The sequence below is a fragment of the Maniola jurtina genome, chromosome 1, assembly GCF_905333055.1.
Source record: "Maniola jurtina chromosome 1, ilManJurt1.1, whole genome shotgun sequence".
In the NCBI taxonomy this organism is placed as follows: Eukaryota; Metazoa; Arthropoda; class Insecta; order Lepidoptera; family Nymphalidae; genus Maniola; species Maniola jurtina.
In genome coordinates this window covers 12721187-12746099 of record NC_060029.1, presented here as the reverse complement: position 1 = coordinate 12746099, position 24913 = coordinate 12721187, and the positions used below count along the sequence as shown (strand labels likewise).

Below are 24913 nucleotides of genomic sequence, written 5' to 3'. Positions count from 1 at the left end.
GAAAATCAAAGAGTGAAATCGCGGGCATCGGCTAGTAATTTCTAATTCTCTGGTCTGGTCTGGTGGGAGGCTTTGGCCGTTGCTAGTTAGCACCCTACTGGCAAAGCCGTGCCGCCAAGTGATTTAGCGTTCCGGTACGATGTCGTGTAGAAACCAAAGGAGTATGGGTTTAATATAAACTGCCATACCCCTTTCAGGTTAGCCCGCCTCCATCTTAGACTGCATCATCACTTATCACCAGGTGAGATTGCAGTCAAGGGCTAACTTGTATCTGAATCACACTAATATTATAAAGGCGAAAGTTTGTATGTGTGTGTGTGTGTGTGTGCGTGTGTGTGTGTGTATGTTTGTTACTCCTTCACGCAAAAACTACTGGACGGATTTGGCTGAAATTTGGAATGGAGATAGATAATATCCTGGATTAGCACATAGGCTACTTTTTATCCCGGAAAATCAAAGAGTTCCCACGGGATTTCAAAAAACCTAAATCCACGCGGGCGAAGTCGCGGGTATCGGCTAGTAATTTATAAAAAATGTGAGAGAATTCGTCCGAGAATCTCGTCGCTCCAGCTCTGGTCGCGAATGTGCGGGCAGCGCTTTGACTCGCGACAGTAAAGCAGGAGCGAGCGAACCTTAATGACACCTCCTGAAAAGGCGGGATGAGTTATTTTGGAGAGCAAAAGGCGCACGTCAAGTGGCGCGGTTGTTTTACGCGGGGCGTTTTGTTCAACTAACGAGGTCAATAGTTGAACGTTTACAGCTCGCGGCGCGCCGGTAACAAGTTCCCGTACTTATTTGTTGTTCTAAGATCCCTGTTTTTTTTTTTTTTCAGTAAATTGGAGTGTTTTATATAATTTTTATTAGTTGAGTTTTGCCTTTTGCCTGGTCGCCTATTCATCAACATCATTATCAACCGATAGACGTCCACTGTTGAGCATAGGTCTCTTGTAGGTACTTCCACACGCCACGGTCATGCGTCGCCTAAATCCAGAGGCTTGCTTTTTGATGTCATCTGTGTCACTTAGTGGGAGGCATTCCAACGCTTCGCTTTCGTTTTTTTTCGAACTATGTGCCCTGCCCATTGCCACTTCAGCTTCGCAACCTAACCCGTTGAGCTATGTCAATTACACTGTCAACCATTATCTCTTTTAAATAAGCGATTATATTTTTTGCTAGTTGATTGACTTGCAGCGACTGAAGTTGAGGTTGCAATCTTTGTTAATGAGACTACCTACGGTCGCGGTGACCATCACGAAAAGAGAAACTTCACAGGTGCTGAGTTACGTAATTTTATGAGGTGTTAGTAGGTAGGTGATAGGTACGTGGGATAAACCGAGAGCAGGACTCCATTCACCGCAAAAACTGTGTGTACAAAGTTACGAGTACTTAGTAGGACTTACCTACATTCGCATGACGCTCATTGCTGCTATCAGCGCTAAAGTGGCGAAAATAAAGTTGTTTCAAAAACAGGTCAGCAATCGTAAGTCCAGCGTACTTTTATTAGCAGAGGTCAGTGGTCTCTACTATTATTATCTGATGTCCGTAATTACTCTCATATACAAAGCCGCGTAGACTGTCGAAGACATGGGGTACAGATTATTATCGAAAAAATAAACTTGCACTGAATTTAAATTTTGGAACAACTCTATTGACAAGCAATTACCAATATTACTTAGCGAATCGCGCCAGATGGCGTTAGGGTGATCATTTAAAAATCACTGCACATTGTTCGGCACACAACTAATTGCAGGGAAAGTGGGGTGGCGTGGACCATGAGTAAATCATTTTCTAATAGAATTGCATATGAAATACGAGCGTTGGGCTGCTTGTTTTCTAAACAGGAATTAATTTATTGTAATGACTTTATCACTTAAAGCTAGGGTTTATCCTAAAACTGTATTACTATTTTAAATTTTACCTACATTATAATCATTTTTATTTTATCTACATTTATTTTAAAATAATATTAATTAAATAATTAGGTAACTTCTGCCATAATAATATAATGAAAGAATTTTTTCTTCTTTTTCAGAATGGATTTCTAATGAGGACCAAAATAAGGACGTGAGTATTTAAACTGTGTTCACTAGCAATAAAAATTGCAGAATCTAGCTTTGATAAGTCACTTGCACTGTGGAAACACAAAACACACACTCACAGCTGATTTCTGCAAGTTTTATTGCTAGGGGATACTCAGCATAACATTAAAAATAAATTATTGTACAAGTAGACTAGACGGATGGCTGCGACTTCGCGAGGCTTTAGATTTTTAAAAATTCCATGAAAACCACTTTATATTCCGATGAATAAAAGAGTTCGTTTCGAATAAAAAAGTCCGTTCCCAAGATGAAATCTATTTCTGTATCAAATTTCGTCAAAATCGGTAAGCGGATGGGGCCTGAAAAGGTAACAGATAGACACACTTTCACATTAATTGTAATATTAGTATGAATTACGTAGTAGTTTAGCCTATCGTGTATTATTTATAGCTATAGGATATGTATTTTAGTATATTAGTACATATTGTAAATAAATAATACCTACCTACCTATGTAATGCTAACCCGCTTCGCAATCATCGAGTCAGGCGCAAGTTAAAAAATTATCGGTATGTTAGTCTCCAACCGATCGTTATCCTCAAATTAAATTATCTCCAAGATCTTAATAAATTAAACTGAAACAGTCTCCAGTGAAGAAGATAGCTAGAATCGGCAAGGACCATTGCGGCCAGGCACAAGGTAAAAAATTCTCGACATGAGTCTCGAATCGAACGATATACTGAATTGCCTCCAAGATCTAAACAAATCCGACTGAACTTGTCTTCAATGAAGAAGATAGCTGGAATCTGCAAGGTATTAGAAGATATTAGGATGAAGTGTCGCCCGACAACAAGGTGGATGGACGACATCAAGCGAGTCGCAGGGAGCCGCTGCATTCAGGCGGCGCGAGACCTTAGCATGTGGAACTGCCTTGAGATCTATGTCCGGCAGCGAACGTTTATCTGTTGATGATGATGACGATGAAGATGAAGCGCAAGAAGACTATAAGAAGATTTACCTACTCATTAGATTAAGCTAGCAAGACCAGCTACAAATACTCCACCGTTTAATATCGTCATCCTCAATTGAATGATTCAAATTGAATCGTTGAATCAATGCCCTATTTCCGGCGAATCAGATTCATTTCCTTTTTACCCGCTGTTCATTTGTCAATACATTTCGGCGTTTGAGAGACCTTTAATTTGTAGATTGGTTTTAATATAGTCGAGTGTTTTGTGATTTATAGATAGGTAGGTATGAAATAGGTGGATATTGTGTAGGTTTTTCATTTGTGTACATCTTTGGTGTTAGAGAAGTTAAGATCAATGTAGGTAATAAACAAAGATATAATAAAATTCCAAAGACAAATCTCAAATCAGAAAGTATTTTAAAAAGTGGATGGATGATGTGTAGCACATACCGATACGTAGCGACACCGACTACATAATTAGGTACCAAAGATATTGGCGCGAAGCTTACACACCTTTTGACACATATTATGAGCGTGCTTCAAATAATTTTCCCGTTACCAGGGTTGGTAATAAAAAAACTTTGCTTCTCATGGAATCTTACCGGAATGTTAGGGTACACTATCACATCACAAACTTTCACCGATCATCGTCACGTATGTGTTTTCATACTAATTTGGGGTTCAAAATCGGAAATTTTTAACTCTTTTTTTTTATTCACTATAGGTAAGCGCTTGACCACAATCACACCTGATGGTAAGTGATGATGTGGTCTAAGATGGGACGCGTTTACCTAGAAGGTGCCAATACACTCTTGTTTTAAAGATACCCGGATTGTAATTGACCCGGACTCGAACTATACATACTTCTTTCCATGAACAGGTAGGTGCGTACGATAAAACTTTATTTTATAAGTTTAGGTTAATATAATATTGCTTATTAGCGCTATTCGTAGGCTAGATTGTAATGTTAGTAAAGTACTGTGATAAAACTGAGAAAAAATCACTCAGACATTTTTTATGGAAATGTCCGCATAAAAATGACGTATTGCATTTTATAGGTCGTAAAAGTTATCGTTCCACTTCGCGTAACAAAATCCGCTATATGACTGCGTTCGGTCATCTCGAGATTATCGGGCAAAGTGAGAAATTCCCACTTTGCTTCCAAGCCATCAGCGCCCGAATGCCTTTTTTGCCAAAAAGCTTTATCACTTCCGTGGGGGCATGCGAAGATGTCACGGAATAACGTAAAATGGAAGTGTCTAAGAAAATAGGAAATAAAAGCGAAAACGATAAAAAAACATTGCTTCATAAATAGTTTTTCGATTGTTCAAACAATGGTTTTTTTATTTGACGTAACTAACTTTTTAACTTTCTAATTTGGGCAGCACTGATTTTTTTTCCAAACAAAGCCCTCACTATTAAAAACAACACTAATTTATACTCATCTATTGTAACACAGAAATCTAATACCTAAGTAATGTTTGTTCGTAATTTTTTATATTAGTAAGATGTAGACAGGTATATTTCATAGAAAAAGTCATCACTGAGTTCATCCTGCCTATAAAAGAAGAATAAAATCAACTAACAACAAGCTCGTGTATCCAAACTAATAAATTACTATTGACTAAATAAAATACTCATTATCTTTGTAGAAGTGTTTCGAAATTACGATAAGTAAGTATTGCGCTCTACTCCCATATTTTTCACTTTCCCAAATATACCTATCCGTACTTGAAAGTAACAAGTTCCTATACGAACGGATATATTACATATGTATTTGGATAATAGCTGATGCCAGCGACTTCGTTCGTCTGGATTTAGTTTTTAAAAATCCCGTGACAACTCTTTCATTTTTAACAAAAGCAATTTTTAAAAAAAATATGTCGTTCCGTTTTCCTGTGCTTCGTTGCTCCATCGGGACGTGATTAAAGAACAAACTAACAAACCAATAAATCAACGAACAAATACACTTTCCTTTTAGACCTAATATGGGTAGTGATTGTCTATCTTTCATTGATATTTATTTAGTCAATTGTATCTCAGTAGGAACTCATCTAGATTCTCTATGCAACATTGGCGGGCAGCGGCCAACACTGCAGTATGCAGGCAGTGGATCACTTTTATAGCCGGATGCCGTAAAATAAATGTCGCGGTCCATCGCTGCCGGCTAATGATACCCCACATATTAGACTACAGTAAACATCCTGAAATACGAGTTTCTCTGTAACTTTGGTTATTACATGACTGTAAATTTAGAGCTAATGATAATGACAGATTGCCACGAAATACGTATTTCAAAAGCAGGCAATGTATCCGAGTCGTGCTACTTCTTCACGTTTTCTAGAACTGAACAAATTATAATTAAAAAAATTTAAAAACAGGACTGCCCTGCGAAAAAAAAAAACACATCTTAAAATGGCGAATTTTTCAAAAAAGTTAGAGCCAGTGTCACTTGAGATAACGTAAGAATTCTAACAGTATCTGATACATTAAAATGCTTTCAGGCCTTTAGAAGTTATAGTGGAATAAAGAAACACACAGACACAGTTCACCACTAACCTAAATTTTCAATAGGTAAAAATTATGATTTTCTGGTAGCAAAGCTCTGATTTCTGTAAAATGGTTCTACAAGACAGTGCAGACATAAGTACCTCCTCGTGTATACAGTTTCTTATCAGATCATTATTTATACTGCGGCCGGCGATCGCAATATATTGTCGATTTCCGCGCACTGGCGAGTAATACGCTTCCGGAACGCCCCATGTCCGCCCTAACTTATTACCTACGCATTTTCTAGTACGTACCGTATTTCTGCTGACCAAACGAATTTGTGATAATAAAAATAATGAATTTAATTTCGAATTTTCCTATTTTTGTATATCCTAATCTTAGAGATAGAACACTGGTTAGTTTTCTTGTGAAATGTTAAAACATAATTTTCCAAGTTAAAACGCCGGAGAAGAAGAGGAATTGATATGTATTTGAAGCAATAAATATCACTTGTTTTAATAGTAAAGGCAAGACAGTCATCGTGAAGAAACTTGTGTGCTTGAGACTTGAGAGTTGTCCAAAATCATGAACAAGTTGATACCCGCGACTTTATCCGCGTGGATTTAGGTTCTTAAAAATCCCGTGGGAACTCTTGGTTTTTCCGGGATAAAAAGTAGCCTTCACTCTTTTCTATAACCATACGAAAAATTACGTCGACCTGTTGCTCCGTTGAAGGACAAACCAACAGACAAATACACTAACGCATTTAAATACGTGCGCGGTAATAATATAGGTATAAGACATACCTATCATTTTCATCACATAGCCAAACACTGACTCTTTTCTCTGTGTATCTATATTCATAGCACGTAAGATGTTAAACGCCGAAAATATTGGTTAAATTATTAAATTTGCCCTAGGTACGTAACTCGGAGAATGTGCTAAATATCTTCATGTCTTCGTTTCTACCTGCAAGAGTAGCGTCATTGTATTTTCAGGCTCAAGAGATACGTTAGGTAAAATCTGAAGGCAACATTGTAAAGGAAAACCTGCTAAAATATTTACGCGTTGTATGTTACGTATATGTACATTATTATCCACGGTATCCGGTCATTTTTATAGCCGCAGGAGCCAGGGCGGACGCCGGAGCCCTAAATAAACACATTCTATGGGTAATGGACGGTGAATTGTGAGCAAAGAGGGGTCAATTTCTACTACTTATTAGCAGTTCCATGTTTGATTTAAGACTTGGATGCGATATAGTCGAAACTTATGCTGAAATTAAGTATTCAATTGAAATGAAACTAAATCCTTTTATTTTCCTAAATTATAAAAGTCTACATGATGCTCACGACTTTGTCCACGTAGATTCAGGGGTTTTTTATACTTACTAAAAATCCTGTAGGAATTCTTTGCTTTTATAGATTGACTAGCTTATGCCCGCGACTTCATCTGCGTGGACTAACTACACTTTAAACCACACAGTCACATCAGTCAGTCAGTCAGTCAGATTTTCCTTTTATTTATTTAGATATTATTATATTATCAGCCGAGACGGTTAGTTGTAGGATCCACTCGTAAAAAAACAAATTCAAGGCTAAAACACAGCTCTATGTAATGTATAACGATAGGTACTCTACCTAATAACAGCAGCCACTTTTAGTAATGGCACAGACGGTGTCGCCCGGTACCTTGAACATGACTGGCCGTACCTTGTAATTTCCGTTACCAGTATTAATCATTATTTCCATGATCGTTTATTACCTATCGCTCCTTGATTTAAATATTCATTAGAACTATTGAACTATAGAATTTGGACTATATATAAAAGGCTGATAGGTCAAAAACTATAATAACGCATAAAATTAAATAAAAATCTGTTTTAGAATGTACAGGTAAATCCCTTTCATAATATGAAACCCCACTTGGTATAGTTATCTTACTTTGAAAATTTAAACACGTTTATTTTTTTTAATGATGTAACCACAAATTCACGGTTTTCGGATTTATTCCTTTACTACCTGCCAAATTTCATGGCTCTAGGTCAACGGGAAGTACCCTATAGGTTTTTTTGACAGACACGACGGACGGACGGACGGACAGACAGACATACAGACAGACAACAAAGTGATCCTATTAGGGTTCCGATTTTCCTTTTGAGGTACGGAACCCTAAAAACTAGGCTAGTTCCGTGTCTATTTCGTCCAGATCGCTATTAGACGTTCTGTGAAAAGGAAACCGGTATGTAGATCTATCATAGACGGATAACTTTTCGCATTTTTCTATATTTACTTACATATGGATTAGTATAACCCTCATAGTCATGAATACTCCACTCAATCGGTTTCCACCAGCCTAATGATATAAACTAGCCACAATAATCAAAGTCGTATAATTAGTAGGGGTAGCACGTGAGCTCAGTACACTCGCCGACCGTTGCGATTGCTAATTGACTCATTGATTGTTCCCTTGTCTGGCAGGAGTGCATTGAAATCTCGATGAAATATTATTCGAGTGTTAAGATTAATATTATAAATGCAAAAGTGTGTCTGTTCATCTGGCTTTTTATGTCTCATTAATGAACCGATCCGACCTTGACCAAAGACAGGCTAGCTTACATACCTATATGATAATCTTCTGAAGTCGGGCATAATTCCTCCTACATTTTATCGCGGAGAAATACTTTAATAGGTTCTCGAATTTATAAGATAGAAGAGAGGAAGTTAAGGAGTGTATTCGGAGCGCACTCCATACAGAAACAAAATAAGATTTTTATTATCAACATATACCTAATATAATATTATAATAACCAATCAAATTCCGTGAAATTTTCTAGGAGACACCCTTTACAAATCTATATCTGTACCAATAAGAATCTGGTTTGTATGGAGCGCTCACTGAATACACTCCTTGAGCTGTAACTTTTGAAAATAATTTGGGAGCGGCCTTATAGATGGAGTACTTACCTACCTACTTAATGGTAATAACATTCCAAAACAAGAAAAATACGCATCGAATGGAAAACCTTCTGCTTTTTTAAAAGTCGGTTATGTACCCTTAGCAATACATACAGTCATAAAACATATTTGGTATGCGTATCGACGTATTAGGCATGTACAATTCGTAACGGTTCAGGAACAAAACACGGGCCGCAGTATGAGTTACAGTGCGTTAGGATGATTGATCGCGCGCGGTATGATATCCGACGAACAAAAACCTCTAACTCCTCACTTCCTAATGACGGCCTTTTAAAAAATATACGCTATACGACGCGATACTCGTCACCTAATGGCGTCGATATGTTACCCGCATCAATCCTCCATTCTGTGCACGTCTACACCGCGGGATCTAATTAATTATGGTAATTAAACAGCTTGCCATAGCGCGGACGTGTTAGTTCACTGGGAATTTCGATTCACGATTTTGTGGTTGCTTGCGTTTCTATGGATTGATGTATTTCATTCTGCACCAAGAGTATGGACCGTGCTACGGTTTAAAATGATTCAAAGAAATTAACATCAGTAGTAAAATACGACTCTTAAATGAAGTAACTTATTTTTAAGCAGATCACAAATATCTATTTATTATTAAAGAAAAACTAAATTAGGTATACGTTCATTGGAAAAAAAAATCCATAATTTAACTTTTACCGTGTTTAGTACCTATACATATTCACGTAAAGGATATAAATATTTCAAAGATATGCAAGAGGTAAACTTCATGCCTAGTGTGACTTTCTGTTCGTGTTTTAATTGTGGACTAAGCGAAAAGAATTAAGCGATTTCCATGTGAGGTAATAATTCAGCTTTTTCTTTAACCACTTATTTTTAAAATTGTTTAAAAATAATAAAGTCAAACTCGTGACTTGTTTATAATATGTATAGTTGTTGTTTTATATGTATAGAATCTTTAAAATCATATTTAAATGGTTAACTTTGCATTTCTTTTAAGTAAATTGTACGATCTTAATTAGTTATATTCCAACGACTTACCAACTTATTAAAGCTGTAAACGATGTAAGAAGACGATAGCTGTACGACTTGCAATTTAAAATGCGCTGTGTATATCAAATAAATGTTTAACTATTTATAATAGTCGATTCATAGATTTACTTTTTTACTATGTTCAGCTTGTTTATAAGTATCAAGTATTAATTATATTATGAGGTAAGAATTTTAAACAATATAGACATGTGCAACAAAAGTTTTATATTACCATGTTATGTAATCTGAACCCTGAGTCTGTCATTAGTGAGGACAGTCTTTTCAGTCCATCTAAATAAACAATTACGCAGACAATTTGAAAGTTTCAATTACAGCATTAACGCATTTGTGTGAATAACATTGCGGTCGAAACTAAGTGCCACGCAAGCTATAACAATGTGTAGGTACATGTGCACTCCCACAAATACAACCAAAGAGTTTTCGTGAAATAGAACATGTGTAGGTATTATTTTAAAATCGCTGTCACTCATAGTTTACAGCACTCCTGCGCATTCCTGACGAAGAATGATGCTTTCGGCTCCTCGCGAGTAGGTAGTGCTTTGTTCAAATGATTAAGTGTCGGGACGTCTTAAGCCCTTCGGCTAATGAGTTGAGAGTCAGTCAGTCAGTATTAATGATGACTGGACGATCTGACGGACGGTGGGTGGTTTTGTTGATGGCTCCAACTTGAGACGTTAACGTAAGCGGCGTGATCGACGGCGGCGAATGCAGGCACGGATTTTTATGTCTTTTTTAGGTTTTATGTCAAGGATTTGCATCTTTAGAGGTACAAATCAGACGAATGTAACTTTATAGGTACTTACCTACCTAATCGGTTTTTCTGATAAATATAATCCATACTAAAGTTATAAAAGCGAAAGTAAGTCTGTCTGCCTGTATGATAGCTTTTCACGGCCCATATATTTAATTGATTTTGACTGCTTTTTATCCCAGAAAAACCGTCCAAGTGTGAGTCAGAGTCGTGTACCGAGGGTTCCGTACTCGGGTATTTTCGCGACATTTTGCACGATAAATCAAAAACTGTTATGGATTAAAATAAATAAGAATCTGTTTTAGAATATACAGGTAAAGCCATTTCATATGATTTGAATAAAAATAAATAAATATGCTGATAGCTGTTGAAAAGTGTATGTATTATTATTTACTAGAGGATGCCCGCGGCTTCGCCCGCGTGGTTTTCGGTTTTTTTTTTTAAATCCCGTAGGAACTCTTGAATTTTCCGGGATAAAAAGTAGCCTATGTCCTTCCCCGGGATGTGTCCCAAGTCTGCACCAAATTTCATTAAAATCGGTTCAGTGGTTGGGCTGTGAAAACGTAGCAGACAGACAGACAGACAGACAGAAAGACAGACAGACAGACACACTTTCGCATTTATAATATTAGTAAGGATTACTGTATCATTGTAAGTATAGGTATGTAATACTCATTCTCAGTGCCTACAATTACCTACATTCATTCTTAAAACTTCTTAGTCATTCTGCGGTTAAATATTTTTCGTACCTACCTAAACCATTCAGGCATGCCCACAGCCTTAGCTTATTGATGAGCACAATATTTCCTCAATTCAAAGGTTGGAATCAAATCGTCATTAGTTCACGTGTCAAGAACCATGGCGGTGCTAAGGCACATTCAATGCAAGGCCAAGACGTGTCGCCCGCCAAGATACGGGGATGACTGATCCGTCGCGCAAACTAATGTTCTTTTTTTAAAACCCTCCATTTTATTTTTCGAAGCACAAAAGGCAAAGGCGCATGAGTTATGCCGACTTGTAGTTTTTACGATACACTTAACTTGGATTAAATTTTTATACGTTTTTATTTCATTCGACGCTCAATCGCTACGTGATGGCATGTGACATTAAAATGACAAATTAGTTAATTATTCAATCTGGCTGAGTACCTCAGTTAGGTACAGACCGTATTTTTTTATTCAATGCAAGCTTTGCCTTCTTGCCAAGTTTGTTTCTATAAACCTTAACAATGGATTTAGTTTTTGTTTTTAAATACACGGATTTTTGTACTACTCTTTTATTTAAAAGACAAAAGTAACGTATATGCGTAAAATTGCAGTCTCCATAAATATTTTTGTTCAGGTTTATGTTGTGCATTTTATTATGATAATAACGGGAGACATTACCCGTTTAGCTTGCTACGAATGCGCTCATTTTTCGCTGCAACCGAACTGGGGGTGAACTCAGGGCATATAAATCGACACATCAGTTTTGATACATTGCTCCTTACGTTCTGGAAAATAGGATTTTTCTTTAATCGAAATATGTCTGAAAGTTTTTGGTTTATTCTGTATCCTATATCCTGTAGCAAAATATCTACTTAGATCAAAACAACTCATGCGTCATCATAACCATTATCAGACTGCAGACGTGCGTTGTTTACCTTCTGACCACCAGCAGCTCGGTCCTCAGTCTCCCACCGTCCACACACAGCCAAAGGTAACAATAGCTAACCTTTGACCTGGCTACCTAGTACCTACGAGTCCTACCTATCCTACTTCCCCTTATCTTGCCGAATGGATGAAACAAAATTGGGTACCTACGTAATAGCTTATAATATATAACTTGAATGAAGCTTACTGCTACAATTTTTTTTGTTTTTATTTTTAACTAGCTATTGTATTATTTTCGTAAAATATATCTTTTTAAAGTTTAATGTTATAAAAATCATTTACAAATATTACATAGTCCTCTTGAAATTCATCAATTTTGTCTTTTGACAATTAAAAAAATGAGCAATTAAAAAAAATGTGACACTTATAATATGACTCAGTGCTCTTGACATACCTCTTATTTTCTCCACTTTGCAATAATTGATATTCTACTGGTCAGAATGTATCTGTGTGTATGTATATCACACAAGCAACCTCTTGATATTTAACCTGGGTATTTAAAGTATCAAGAGGCACAGGTCGCAGTAGAACCTATACTGGCGTACAATAGACAGGTACAAAGGTCGAAACAGTCGCAGAATCCACGCCATCTCGGGAAGTCGGCGGAGAAGCGGAAAAACCGGCGAATATGAATGTAGCTCTCAATAAATTAAAGTGACTCGCGAGTTCTTAGAAAAATGAGTTGTTTTGTGCATTCATTTGTTTTATAATTAGGAAGATATAGGTGGCTCCGGGCTACTAAGTACTCTTGTGTACTTAGTCGACAAGTTTCGAACTCATACGGGGTCCTTTTCCTCACAGGGATTCAGCTCGGCAACGCGTCGCGGTTGAGACTCTCATTACTAAGTCCAGAAAGCTTAAAATAGGTGACGTAAGCACCTACGTCAGTAGAAGTTCAAGACAATAGACCTGCCTTACATTTTAATTTACTTGACTCTTTTACATAACGATTCATTAGCTAAAAATAGCCAAGTTACTTAACTGATGCCCACGACTTCGTCCGCGTGGATTTAGGTTTTTAAAAATCTTGCGGAAACTTGTTGGATTCCGGGATAAAAGTGCCGATGTCACTTTTCCAACTCTTTAACTATAGATGTCCATCACAGATATCCATGCATAAAATCACATCGATCCGTTGTTCAATTGAGACGTGATTGAAGGCCAAAATAACATTTTTTAAACACTAGTCGTTTTTCGCATTAGTAAGAATAGTTTTTCCACGTGGATTTAGATTTTATACAGCTGACTTTTTTGACTTAAACACTGCCTAATTTTTTTAGAAATAGCAGTTGGGGCTATGGGTTTTTATTTATATTAGTCAGTTTCATAATATACTAGCTTATGCCTGCGACTTCGTCCGCGCAGACTACACAAACTTCATACCCCTATTTTCTCACCCCCTTAGGGGTTGAATTTTCAAAAATCCTTTCTAAGCGGATATCTACGTCATAATAAAGCTAAATGTATGCCAGCCTGATCCGTCAACGTGTGTAATGAGCTGTGAGTTGATGATCAGTCAGTCAGTCGGCTTTTCTTTTTGTAAGTATATACATAGATATGTACCTAGTTAAATGTAGGTATATAGAAGCAAATAGCAACCTTATTTACTCGAACATGTAACGACATTAATTCGGTATAGACGTGTATTCCCTATTAATTAAACGCTCCACGCTAATTACACGGTACAAGTACCGCAACGGTCAAAGGCACAAAAGGATATACCTACGTACCTATAGCTGTATATGCGATGCAATATTGCCAATACAAGTAACGTTCAGGGTTAGAGCTTTAATATAAGTAATATATCCGACTTGAACATTTCAATAGACATAGATTTAATGTCTACAAATCTTAGATCATGATCATCACTTTCCATCAGGTGTGATTGTGGTCAAGCGCTTGCCTACAATGAATTAAAAAAAAACTACCACCGGTTCGGAAAACAAATTGCACTGAGAAGAGCCGGCAAGAAACTCAATTGTTGGTTTTTTGTGATCAAAAATGTGTTATTGGTTAATTTGACCGCAAATAGTGTTTGTATTCGTAGTAAATACAAGTGGAGCACTCAAGTTCAGTATGGTACATACCTACTACATGAACATGATAAGGGTACTCAAGACATTGATCTTGTACATAAGGCTTTGTTCTGATCATGTTAGCTGGCTTACGGTCTGTTTTAGGTGAATCTCTATACCTGTCTAATATTGAATAGTCATATTATGTTAGGTACCTATATTACGCGATAAATTATAGGTACTTTGTGGTTTATCAGCAGGTATTATGAACACACTATTAAATGCTTTATTTTTATTGGATCCTATATTCAGTCAACTTGCTCTTCCAACTACATACCTACTTACACCGTGACTTAACTCTTTTGAATAAACTTTTATCAGAATGGATCTAAGATTTCTAAAAAATGCATCTAATAAAAGTATTCATAAGTGGTTGGGCTTGTATATCCTACTTAAGAAAATATCTGAAATACAAACTGATACCTAATATTGTAGACACCATATTTCCTTAAATAGTAGACAAGTAATATTTTTCGTTTGATAACAGCAATGACGATGAAGTATACCAAAGTAAGTAGGTATATCTACAAACAAACATAATGACTTCGTCTGTGTTGGTGTTTGCTGGCGCGCGTGCTCTGCCTTTTTGAAGTGTTTTTTTTTTGTTAGAAGTGGCCGGGTTTTGTGCTTTGCATGGTGTTTTTGGTGGTGGAACTGACTGGGAAGCGCTCTAAGGGGTGCCGCGCGTGTGTCGGCGAGCGCCGGCACAGACGAGGTCCATACTTGTATAGTTTCCCTAACTTGTGAATAACTACAAACTTGACATTGGCTAATCTTTGTAAAGCCAGACGAGAGAGAAAAAAAACAAACATAATATACAAAAAGCTTCCGCACACGATGCAAAAGTAACAACAAAGAAGAGAGTCGACAAAACGCGTGGCAAAGGGCGTTAATTCAGCGGAGACACCCAAACAAATGCTTTGTGAGATTCACCTGTTAGTTCAATAGGTCAATGTTGCAAGGAGTATACTGTACAGACTTTTGTGGTGAATGTACGCCAGCCATTGTGAGCACTGACAAAAGCATACACGCGATCGCATCCGACCGATTTGACTTGCATCTGTGCAATCGAGATGAGTATCAAATTGTGCTTTTCGATTTAATATAAGTACTGGATGATACCCGCGATTTTGGCCCAGAGGGATTAGGTTTTTAAAATCCCATGAGAACTCTTTTATTTTGTAAGATAATGTAGCCTGTGTCACTCTCGTGATCTTTATTTTGATCTACGATTCTTAAGTACATGAAAAATCACGAGGATCCATTGCTGCGTGATTGAAGGACAAAAACTAAACAATGGCATGCTAAATATCCTGCAGGAACCGTTTGTTATCACGGTAAAAAAGTAACGTCGATCTGTTACTCCATTGCGGCGTGATTGAAGAAGAAACAAACGACAATTATATTTCAGTTATACTTAATCACTACCCATACCTATTATAAATGCAAGAGCGAGTTGGTCACGTGTTCAATCGCGCCGAAAACGAGTGATCGGTATATCAAACTGTAATTACCAGGAAGTGGAAAGAAATATACGAGTAGGCTACGTTTTATCCCGAAAAATCAAAGAGTTCCCACGGCATTTTTCAAAACCTAAATCCACGCGGTTGAAGTTGCGGGCATCATCTAGAAAAGAATAAAATATTTAGATTGATTCAACTTATCGTTTGTTATGGGTAACCAATAAAGTTGCCCAAACATATTCTTTGTGCGATTCACCTGTACGCTCAATAGGCCAATGTTACTACAAAGAACTTAGTAGTAGACTCTTGTGGGGGATGCACACAAGCTATTGTGGAGCTCTGATAAAAGCAAATGCGCGATTGGATCGGTCCTGTGCACCGATGCAATTTGCGTTGACATTGCGGTTGAGACGTACGTATAACTTCCGGATTTTTTATTTGTTTTTGGTATATCATTATCGGCATTACCAACCGATAGACGTCCACAGCTGGGCATAGGCCTCTTGTAGGGACTTTCACATATCATGGTCTTGCGCCGCCTGAATCCAGCGGCTCCCTCAAACTCGCTTGATGTCGTCTGCTCACCTGATGGGTGATGTTCCAATGCTGCGCTTTCCGGTGTGAGGTCGCCATTCCAGCACCTTGGGACCCCATCGTCTATCGGTCTTTCAAACTATGTGCTACTTCAGCTTCGCAACGTTGAGCTATGTTGGTTACTCTGGTTTTCCTTCCTTCTTTTGGCCCTTAGTTGCTCCTTAATTCATTATAACGTGAAAACACAAATTCTTATTAGATACCTACATTTTTCTGGTGTTTAGAGCTCATCCACATCAGATTATATCTCTTTTAAAAACTGCTACATGGAACACTAGATAATAATCGTTAGATTATCTTTTTAACTTTTCCTACTTCTAACTTTGTCGTCGCTCTTTCTTTTGTTAAGATACTTAGATTTTTTTCACTTTTTTGAAACATTTTTCTTCTGGACATACTTTTTACATATTCTAGTAGTATACCTACTACACTACTTACATCAAAACTCAATTCTAGAGTGTTACAGAGTTTTTTTCCCAGTATCTGCTCGCGCGTTACTTTTTATGGATTTTTAACCGGATAGCAAAAAGGAGGTGGTTTTCAATTCGGTGCATTTTTTTAGAGTTCCGAACCCGAAGGGTGCCAACGGGACCCTATTACTAAGCCTCCGCTGTCCGTCCGTCCTTCCGTCTGTCTGTCAGCGAGCTGTATCTCGTAAACCCTAATAGGTAGCTAGTTGAAATTTTCACAATGTATCATTGCCGCTATAACAATAAATAATAAAAATTTCAAAATGATCACCATAAAAATTAAGTGTTATTTCTTGTACGATGGCACGGAACCATTCATGTGCGAGTTCGGCTCGCTCTTGACCTATTTTTTTCATTGAACAATTTACTAGAAGTAACAGAGGGGCAGGTTGAATATTTACTTCCGTAAAATACCCTGTAGTGGTGTAAATGTAAAGATCGAATGAAATACGTACTTTGAAAGGTTCACTGGTGAGTTCAATAGGTCAATGTTACTGCAAGTAGTTTAGCTACAGAGTTTTGTGTTAGATGTATGGAAGCTATTGTGAGCGCGGACAAAAGAGGACGCGATTCGATCGCTTCGGTGCGTTGCCGATGCGTCTCGTGGCCTCGTTGAAAATGAGTAGCGAAAATCGTATAGCGCTTTGATTTTCTTTTATTATCTTTTTCGTAATTGTAGGTTTAGGGCCAGTAACACCACGGGCGGTCACCGTTAATGTTAAATTTGACCACCTATAATCAAGGAAAATGGGTTTCACAAGCCAGTAATCAGTATTATTATACTTACATAAGTAAATAATAATTATGTGTCAAATTTTGGTAAAAAGTCAAAGAACCGTGATTTCTGCTATTCCGGTTACCGTTAACGTTAAATTTGACCACCAAAAAAACCACGTTATGTTGCAGAAGTCACGGTTCTTTGACTTTTTATCAAAATTTGATTTACAACCTTATTTTAATATTTTCCGTGTTTATTTTACAGCATCAGATTATACAAAATATCTGATAAACGTTTGCATACCAAGACATTCATGGAATACCAAAAAAAGTTCTACACATTACTCGCAGCTATACCAAAATTATCAAAGGATTTGATTTGACGGATGTCGAATTTCGGAACGGATTACTTGCTCTCGATCCTATAAAAACATCAAATAAAGCTGCAAGGATTCCAACGCAAACACACACATATATTATAACCGAGGATAATATTAATAAATACGGTACCAATTCAAACATTTGCCGAGAAAACACGCTACTGGTTATACGGACAATGGCTGTGAGGTTCCTTCAAAACCACTTAACATGGGGCTGACAGGTTAGTTCGATCACTATACGCCCCCGGCCAGCAATTGGAGTTTTATTTTTTTGTTGAAAATATGTTTTCTGAATCAGGGAGCCGCACCGACCAACGATTCTCACGGTGTCTTAACCTTACATTTGATTTCGCACTGTATGATCGAGATTGAAAAAAAAGAGTTACGCAATATCCAAGATTAGAACCTGAGAAGCCGAAACAAAAGTTCATAAATGAAACTTTTTATAGAAGCGTGATTTAAAAATGAGCGAGAACAAAGATTATGGAACTAAAGAAACAAAGTTTGTTTTTAGAAACGTGAAGCTTGGGTAAGAAAATAAACATTTCTGAAGTAAGAGACGACTTTGAGATATCTAATGCATTTTATACGTGATAAAAAAATTGAAGATGCCTAGGCTAGATGTTTTCTAGGAGTTGGGAAGTTGGTATTCCCGTGCTTCGGAGCACACTTAAAGCCGTTCGTCCTACGCCATATTTCTCCCCGATCGTGTCCGATTGTCATCCTATCTAACTATGAAAGTGAGAACTATAAAGATTATCCCGTGTTCATTCTCTATTTCCTCACTTTCATAATAATATGTTGGGGTGCGTCTTGTACAGTTTATTATTTCCTGTTTCTCTGTCGTGACCGAAATTCATTTAAATTTTTTTTTTGCCAATTTTATTCTGTACACAATTTTAGATTAGATTCAGACAGATCTAGATCTACCTAGTGCTATTCTTTTCATAATGCTCTCTGAGGAAAAGGACACAAGATTTAGATCTGTCAATCTAGATCATGCGTGTCATGTCAGGCAGGCAGCACAAAACAGCAAGTACTTACCTAGGTATGCCTCTCTTATTGTAGTTATATTTTTGTTCCTTTGCCGTGGAGCTATGGAGTCTGAGCGCTAAAACACTTTAACGAGACATTTCATCGCGTTGAAAATGCAGCCAGTATTCTTGGCACCATTCTTCGCGGGTATGGTTTGTACATTGATTAGATAAGGCTATATTTAAGTCTTATAGTAAAATTAAAAAATAAACAGAATCAGACACATTTTCTGCATAAATAATTCTTACAGTTGGCTCCGAGACTACTTGGAAGCCTCAACAATAAGAAGGAGTGGACAAGTCGCGAGACTGTTATGAAACACGACGTCACAGTGCTAATCGATGGAGAACAATGACGTAATGGAGTGGGGGATGCAGAGTAAATGTTTACCCGGCATATGCTTGGTTTCTTTTCCTCCGCTTCATATATTTTTACTTGTATTACGGCCCGCAGGCGTTCTTGTTTGTCTGAGATTAATTTCGCTCGCTTCGATATTAAAACATATTTTTAGGGTCCGTAGGGCTAGGACTGAGACCAACAATCTGTTACAAGTTTTAATTTTTACCAAGAATTAAATATAAAATTGTATTGTACTTATATACTTACGTATAAATTAATTACGACTATTGAATACTCTCACTTAGGTCATTACTTACGAAAACTATGACAGAAATGTTTGTAAACCATATTATATTTAAGTAGCGTGTAAATAATTATTTGAGTAGCTGTATAAATCCAAGTGCCTACTGAAAAATGAAGTTTGAACTCTATAGAGTACCTACCTACCTACTTATAATTAAACGTTACATTATTAAATACGAGTAGGTATAGCTAGTATACTTAGATACACAACAGCCCTCATGATTTTAGACTTATTTCGTGTTCACAACATTTTACAATGTACTAAATAACGCGTACGTATAATTAATCAGAAAAAGTTCACTGCAACATCTTATGGCCAACTGAAAGTTCAGCCGATTGCTTCCACGCAAAACCATTTAGAAATGAATCGATCGTATATTAATAGCCTCACCCTAATAAGTTTCTTTTTAGTTTTACACACTATTTAAAGTGTACCTAAAATCCTTTTGAAAATCGTATTTTTGTAGTCTTAAGTCTACGAAAAAACTTTCCTTATCCATGAACAGTGTACAGAAAATTCCTTAATGTCAATTTGTATTCGCAAACAAATCTCGTAGCAAATACGGCGTGCGGACTGGGCTCTAATGATTGTTTGCTGCAGGGCTCCAGGGCTGACTGCAGGGGGGCAGTCGGTACCCGTTAATGCAATATTAATGCAATTCATTAAACCTGCAATTCAACAACCCTCCGTGTACTGGAAGAATTTATTTTGCACTTTATTCGATTTTAGGAACCAAGGGTACCGACCTTATCGTGGGAGATGTTTTGGAAAGATGATTTGAGTTAAATGTGAGATGAAACTTTTTATAATCATTTAATAGATCATGCTCACAACTGGGCATAGATATTTTAAGTGTTCAAAATCCTGTGGAAACTCTTTGAATTTTTGTGATAAGAGTAGCCTACTCTCCAGATCTATACCTAATTACATTCATGCAAAAAATTATTTCGATCGGTGTGATGGAAGGACAAACTACCAAAAGCACACATTTGTATTCATAAAATTAGGAAAGATTGATCTGAAAAGAGTTAAGTATATGAATTAAAATAGGTAAGTAGGTACCTACCTACCAAGTCGTCATTGTATAGACGTCCAAACTTTGTACATTTTAGAACTTGCCTAGAACTAGAGAGCCGTGATAGCTTAGTGGTTAAGTCATCCACTTCCTATTCGGAAGGTTGGGGTTTGATCCCGGGTCACGCATCTCTAACTTATAGGAGCTATGTACGTTTTAAGCATTAAATATTTACCTTACTTGCTTTAAGGTGAAGGAAAACATCGTGAGGAAACCTGCGTGCCTGAAAGTTTTCCATAATGTTCCTGTGCTCAATAAATACTAACCTAAGTACCTACTTACTGGTGGACCGGCGCGGCGATGGGTTGATCATTATGATAAGATGATTAGAACTTACACCCATTGAACAGAACTCTTTAAACAATAACCTAACACCACAATTTGCGTCTGCAAAATGACATTACACAGGTGTTCAAAATGTCCGCTAGCAAGCGGCCGTTGTCTGACCAACTAATGCAGCCGTCGCCACCGGAAAATTGGACATCGGCGTCTGCCCAATCACCGACATGCCACAGATTAGCACGTTCGCCCACTGCCCACATTAGCTAGTGATGCCCTGATACATAAAGATTCAGCGGTAAAATTGTCGAGTGCACATTCTTGATTACAAAAACATAGTGCACTGTACCTAAGTACCTAGGTACTTATTAGAATAAACTGAGAATAGTTATTGGACTGTAAATTAGATTCAGAAATTAATCATAAGTAGAAGTATAAGCTAGAGTAATATTACTTATAAGCCCATAGGCTAGAAGATAGTAGCAATAAAGCTGTCATTATATTATAATGGAGCTTTATGGCAGGGAGAAAAACATACTTGATTGATCAGATTTTCAATTAATCCATACCAATCCACACTAATATTATTTAATTAATTTATCAATACGAAACTGTGTAGGTATGTCTGTCTACTAGCCTTTCACAGCCATCCGTTTAAAACCGATTTTGACGGAATTTCATTCAGAGTTAACTTACATCCCGTGGATAGGCTACTATTATTTCGGAAAGTAAAAAGTTCCCACGGGATTAAAAAAAAGTTTAGTTTAGTTCCTAAACCCAAGTAGATGACTTTTCGAGCTTCATCTACCTATTTGATACAGAAATGAATAATTCGCATCTCGGACGGATATAATATAGGCTAGGTGCTTTTTATTCTAGAAAATTAAAGAGTATCCAGGACATTTTAAAAACACCAGCAAATAAAATAAAATGGTATTGTTACAAGTAGCTAGGTAGAGTGTTATTGCGGTAAAGTATGTGCAGTAGACTTACACAAGAAAACTTAACTCATTCTGTTTATACTCACCACCTAGATAAAGTGACAGTTTTGCCGTTTAAGTACGGAGGCCTCAAAATGATTTTCATTTAAAAACACTCGATTCAAAACTTGCTCGAAACAGTTTCACAAACTGTCGCATCACTAACACAATCTACGCAATGCCTGAACGCATCACAACGAAAATTCACACTCGTCCGGTCTCCATTGACCCCTAAATCCGGCGACCCCCAGCGCCTTCCGTAGATAAAACGGAATTGTACAGCGCCAATATTACCCAGAAAATTGATCATTCAAAGCGTGCCGTGTTGAAATCATATGTCTTTCCGTCGCCGCTGAAATGATGTTACAGAGCGTTCGTGTATATTGTCTCCTGAAATTCAGAATTTTGGTGAAAGCCATCGATAGGAAAATTTGTTTGAGAGAAATTCTAAAGCCCCATATATTATTTCTATAAACTTATATTATTCCATTCATTTGTAATTTAACCAACGCAAATATAATGCGTCCTAACTAAGACTAGGAATTTCGCCATTTTGCGCTCAGCAAGGTATCTAAATCTAAAAAATCTAATTTGTTTCCATAAGTATATTTTAATTTTCAATGGATTTTAAAAATTTAGTTCCAGTAAGAGTTATGTAAAGGTAAGTACATCATTAAGCAAATTATTTTCCGTGCAAACCGCAATTTTCAAAGTAGACAGGCCTTCTCTATTTTATTCTCTGTAAATAAGCATTCAGAAGACGTAAATGCCAAAATTGATCATTTATTAATTGCATTTTATCTAAACCAGAAGGAAATATGCATCAAATATAAAAATATAAAAAACGTGACACGCCTGTCGGTATTGCATTACAGAGCGCGTTCCACCATTCAAATCTTTATTTAGCATTCCAAGGGCCGTCGGCGGCTTTAATTTTTAAGGCCCACTACATCGTCCATTCTGTATTCACCTCGCGTTCCCACCACACTTATACCACGTCCACACACTGCCCGTTTGGCATGTGAAGGAGCGAGGAACGGAGGCAGAGACGTAGTGTGGACGCGTTACTCGCATGTTCCTCGTTCAGGCTTATCGCTCCCTATTCTGTCGGTAAGTATGCAATATAGCACAGTTTCGACGTACATCGAGTTGCAAAGGCAAGCGACCTAGTGCGGCGGCGCGGCGGCGTCGCGATTAATTGCGCGAGTAGAGCAGTGTGTGGACGGGGGGTTACAGGTATGTACGAGTATGTACCTAGCTAATGGTGGACGGTGTAGAGCGGACCAGTCATGTCAGATTATTCCGACCCCAACTGCATTCAAGAATGCACTATGAGTTCTTTGCTTTTGAGTCCAAATTGATTTATCATTGTTAAGGTATTGAGACGTTTTGTGGGCACTGTACTCTTGGAGAAGCAGTTTGCATAGTTACGTGCGCGTTTATCTAAGCTATATCGGTCGGTACAGGCGTCGTTGGTGACGCTGATACAACGCTCGGAAGGTGGGCATTTACTTACGCTACATATTATAATAATTGCTTATGAAAAAAAAAATCCATTTCATTTTTAATTTTTAACTCGCCTGTGGGTAAGTCAGGTCTTTTAAATACTGTCAGCTATCTTCAGGTAGGGGTGAAATTTTGTGATGAGTTACTACATAAGTACTTAGTTAGTCATGGAGGAATTAGCAAACGACCGCGTGTAGAATCATAGTTGTACCATAATATACCTACGTTTACTAAGACACCTACTATTTCAACCACAGCTGGCTTTTCTAACACAAATTACAAAAACACACAAAAACTCGTTCGTAAAAAAAACTCAATATTCTATTTCTGCTCATTGTCTAAACAGTTCGGTAATATTATGACGGAAAAGGAAGTAAATACTTGAGTATTTGTTCAAAAATAGGATCGAAATGCCACATCAATAAAATAACCGAGAAAATAGTTCAGAAAAATATCGTCAAAACTCATTTTTGCCATAATAACCACGTTCGTCAACTGTAGAAATCCCAGCTAATCCCAAATACAGCCTTATGCTCGACATGATTCGACATTGCAGCACAAATTACGTGCTCCGTTGTATTTACTCCATTACCCGACGAGGCCGGCTCGTATCAAGTATTTATAGTGTTTGAGGCGCTTCATAAATATGCAGCGGTAGGCGCTCGCCTTGCCGACACCAGCTATTCAGCTAGCGCTGAAGGATTTGACCCAAGGTGAAGGCAAACAGCGATTTTATTTTTATTGGACTTATAACCCGTACGACTTAGCTCTGCACCTCAATGAGATGCGTTCCTCTGCAGCTCTCTCAATACGTCTCTCGTATCTTCTTTCGCTAGGTCCGGATTCCGGGTGCACAATTAGTCGACGGTACGGTCGGTCTCAGAATTTGATTAGCAATTCCGCGAAACTATTGCATCATAAACCTGTCACTATTATGACCTTTTACTGTAAACACGCCACATACACCTAACGCATGTGTATAGCCGTGCCACGGTTTAATAGAAGGACTGTGGAAAAGTAACAGACAGACAGACAGACAGAAAGGACTGTGGAAAAGTCACAGATAGATAATCAGGCAACACACACTTTCGCGAGTCAGCAAGAATTATTCTTCATATTTACTTCGAAAAAATATCTTTGGCGACTTTGGTACCTACTTGCCGAAAAGTTTGAAGTTTGAATTAAATTGAAAAAAAAAAGAATGAATAATTTGCTTTTTTTTTTAAATTGAGTATTTTTATTATTTATTTTCAACAACAAAGATTAAATATTGGCTTCTTCGTGCTCGTAAGCGCTTGAGGGCTTTTCTGAGCACTGCACATTCCTCTATCATTAACATGGCACTTTCCCGAGTTCCACTTTTGCCTTGTACCGTTTCCTTAGCTCCACGGTTGGTTAGTCGCAACGCTCCGTGCGTTACCTCACTTTCAACAGAAACTTCGCGATGTATTTTCCAGTGCATTTTTTAGAGTATCGCTTTTGTAGGCCCCACTTGTTTTAATACTGAAGCAGAGTGAGATTTTCTCGATCCTATTTTTACTAACTGCTGTTTATTTTGCAACGGCATTGATCCGTGCCTTCACTGGATGCAAGAAAAAATCTTTACATAATATTTGCTTAAAATCATAATTTTGTTTCGTATCTGTGTTTGTTATTTATTGTAAGTATCCGAATTGTGTGCCTACCCAAAGCACAAAATTTTGAGTCGGTAAGTAATTTAAATATACTTTTTAAGTTCCTATCTGGTAGTTCATACAATTAACTAAATGCTTAATTCAATTTATTTTCGTA

At 37.4% G+C, this 24913-nt stretch overlaps 2 long non-coding RNA genes across 2 annotated transcripts in view; one reads left to right on the top strand and one right to left on the bottom strand.

Moving 5' to 3' along the window:
* The window catches only part of LOC123877473, a 349653-nt gene that overhangs the window by 135383 nt on the left and 189357 nt on the right, over positions 1 to 24913 (top strand). The window contains exon 2 of the long non-coding RNA XR_006798608.1: positions 2033 to 2064. This is a non-coding gene — a long non-coding RNA (uncharacterized LOC123877473). The remainder of the gene's footprint in view (positions 1 to 2032; positions 2065 to 24913) is intronic.
* LOC123877586 lies at positions 1408 to 23419 on the bottom strand. Its single transcript, XR_006798631.1, has 3 exons — positions 23409 to 23419; positions 7830 to 7833; positions 1408 to 1518 (listed from the first exon to the last, which is right to left on the bottom strand). It is a non-coding gene; the product is annotated as an uncharacterized LOC123877586 (long non-coding RNA).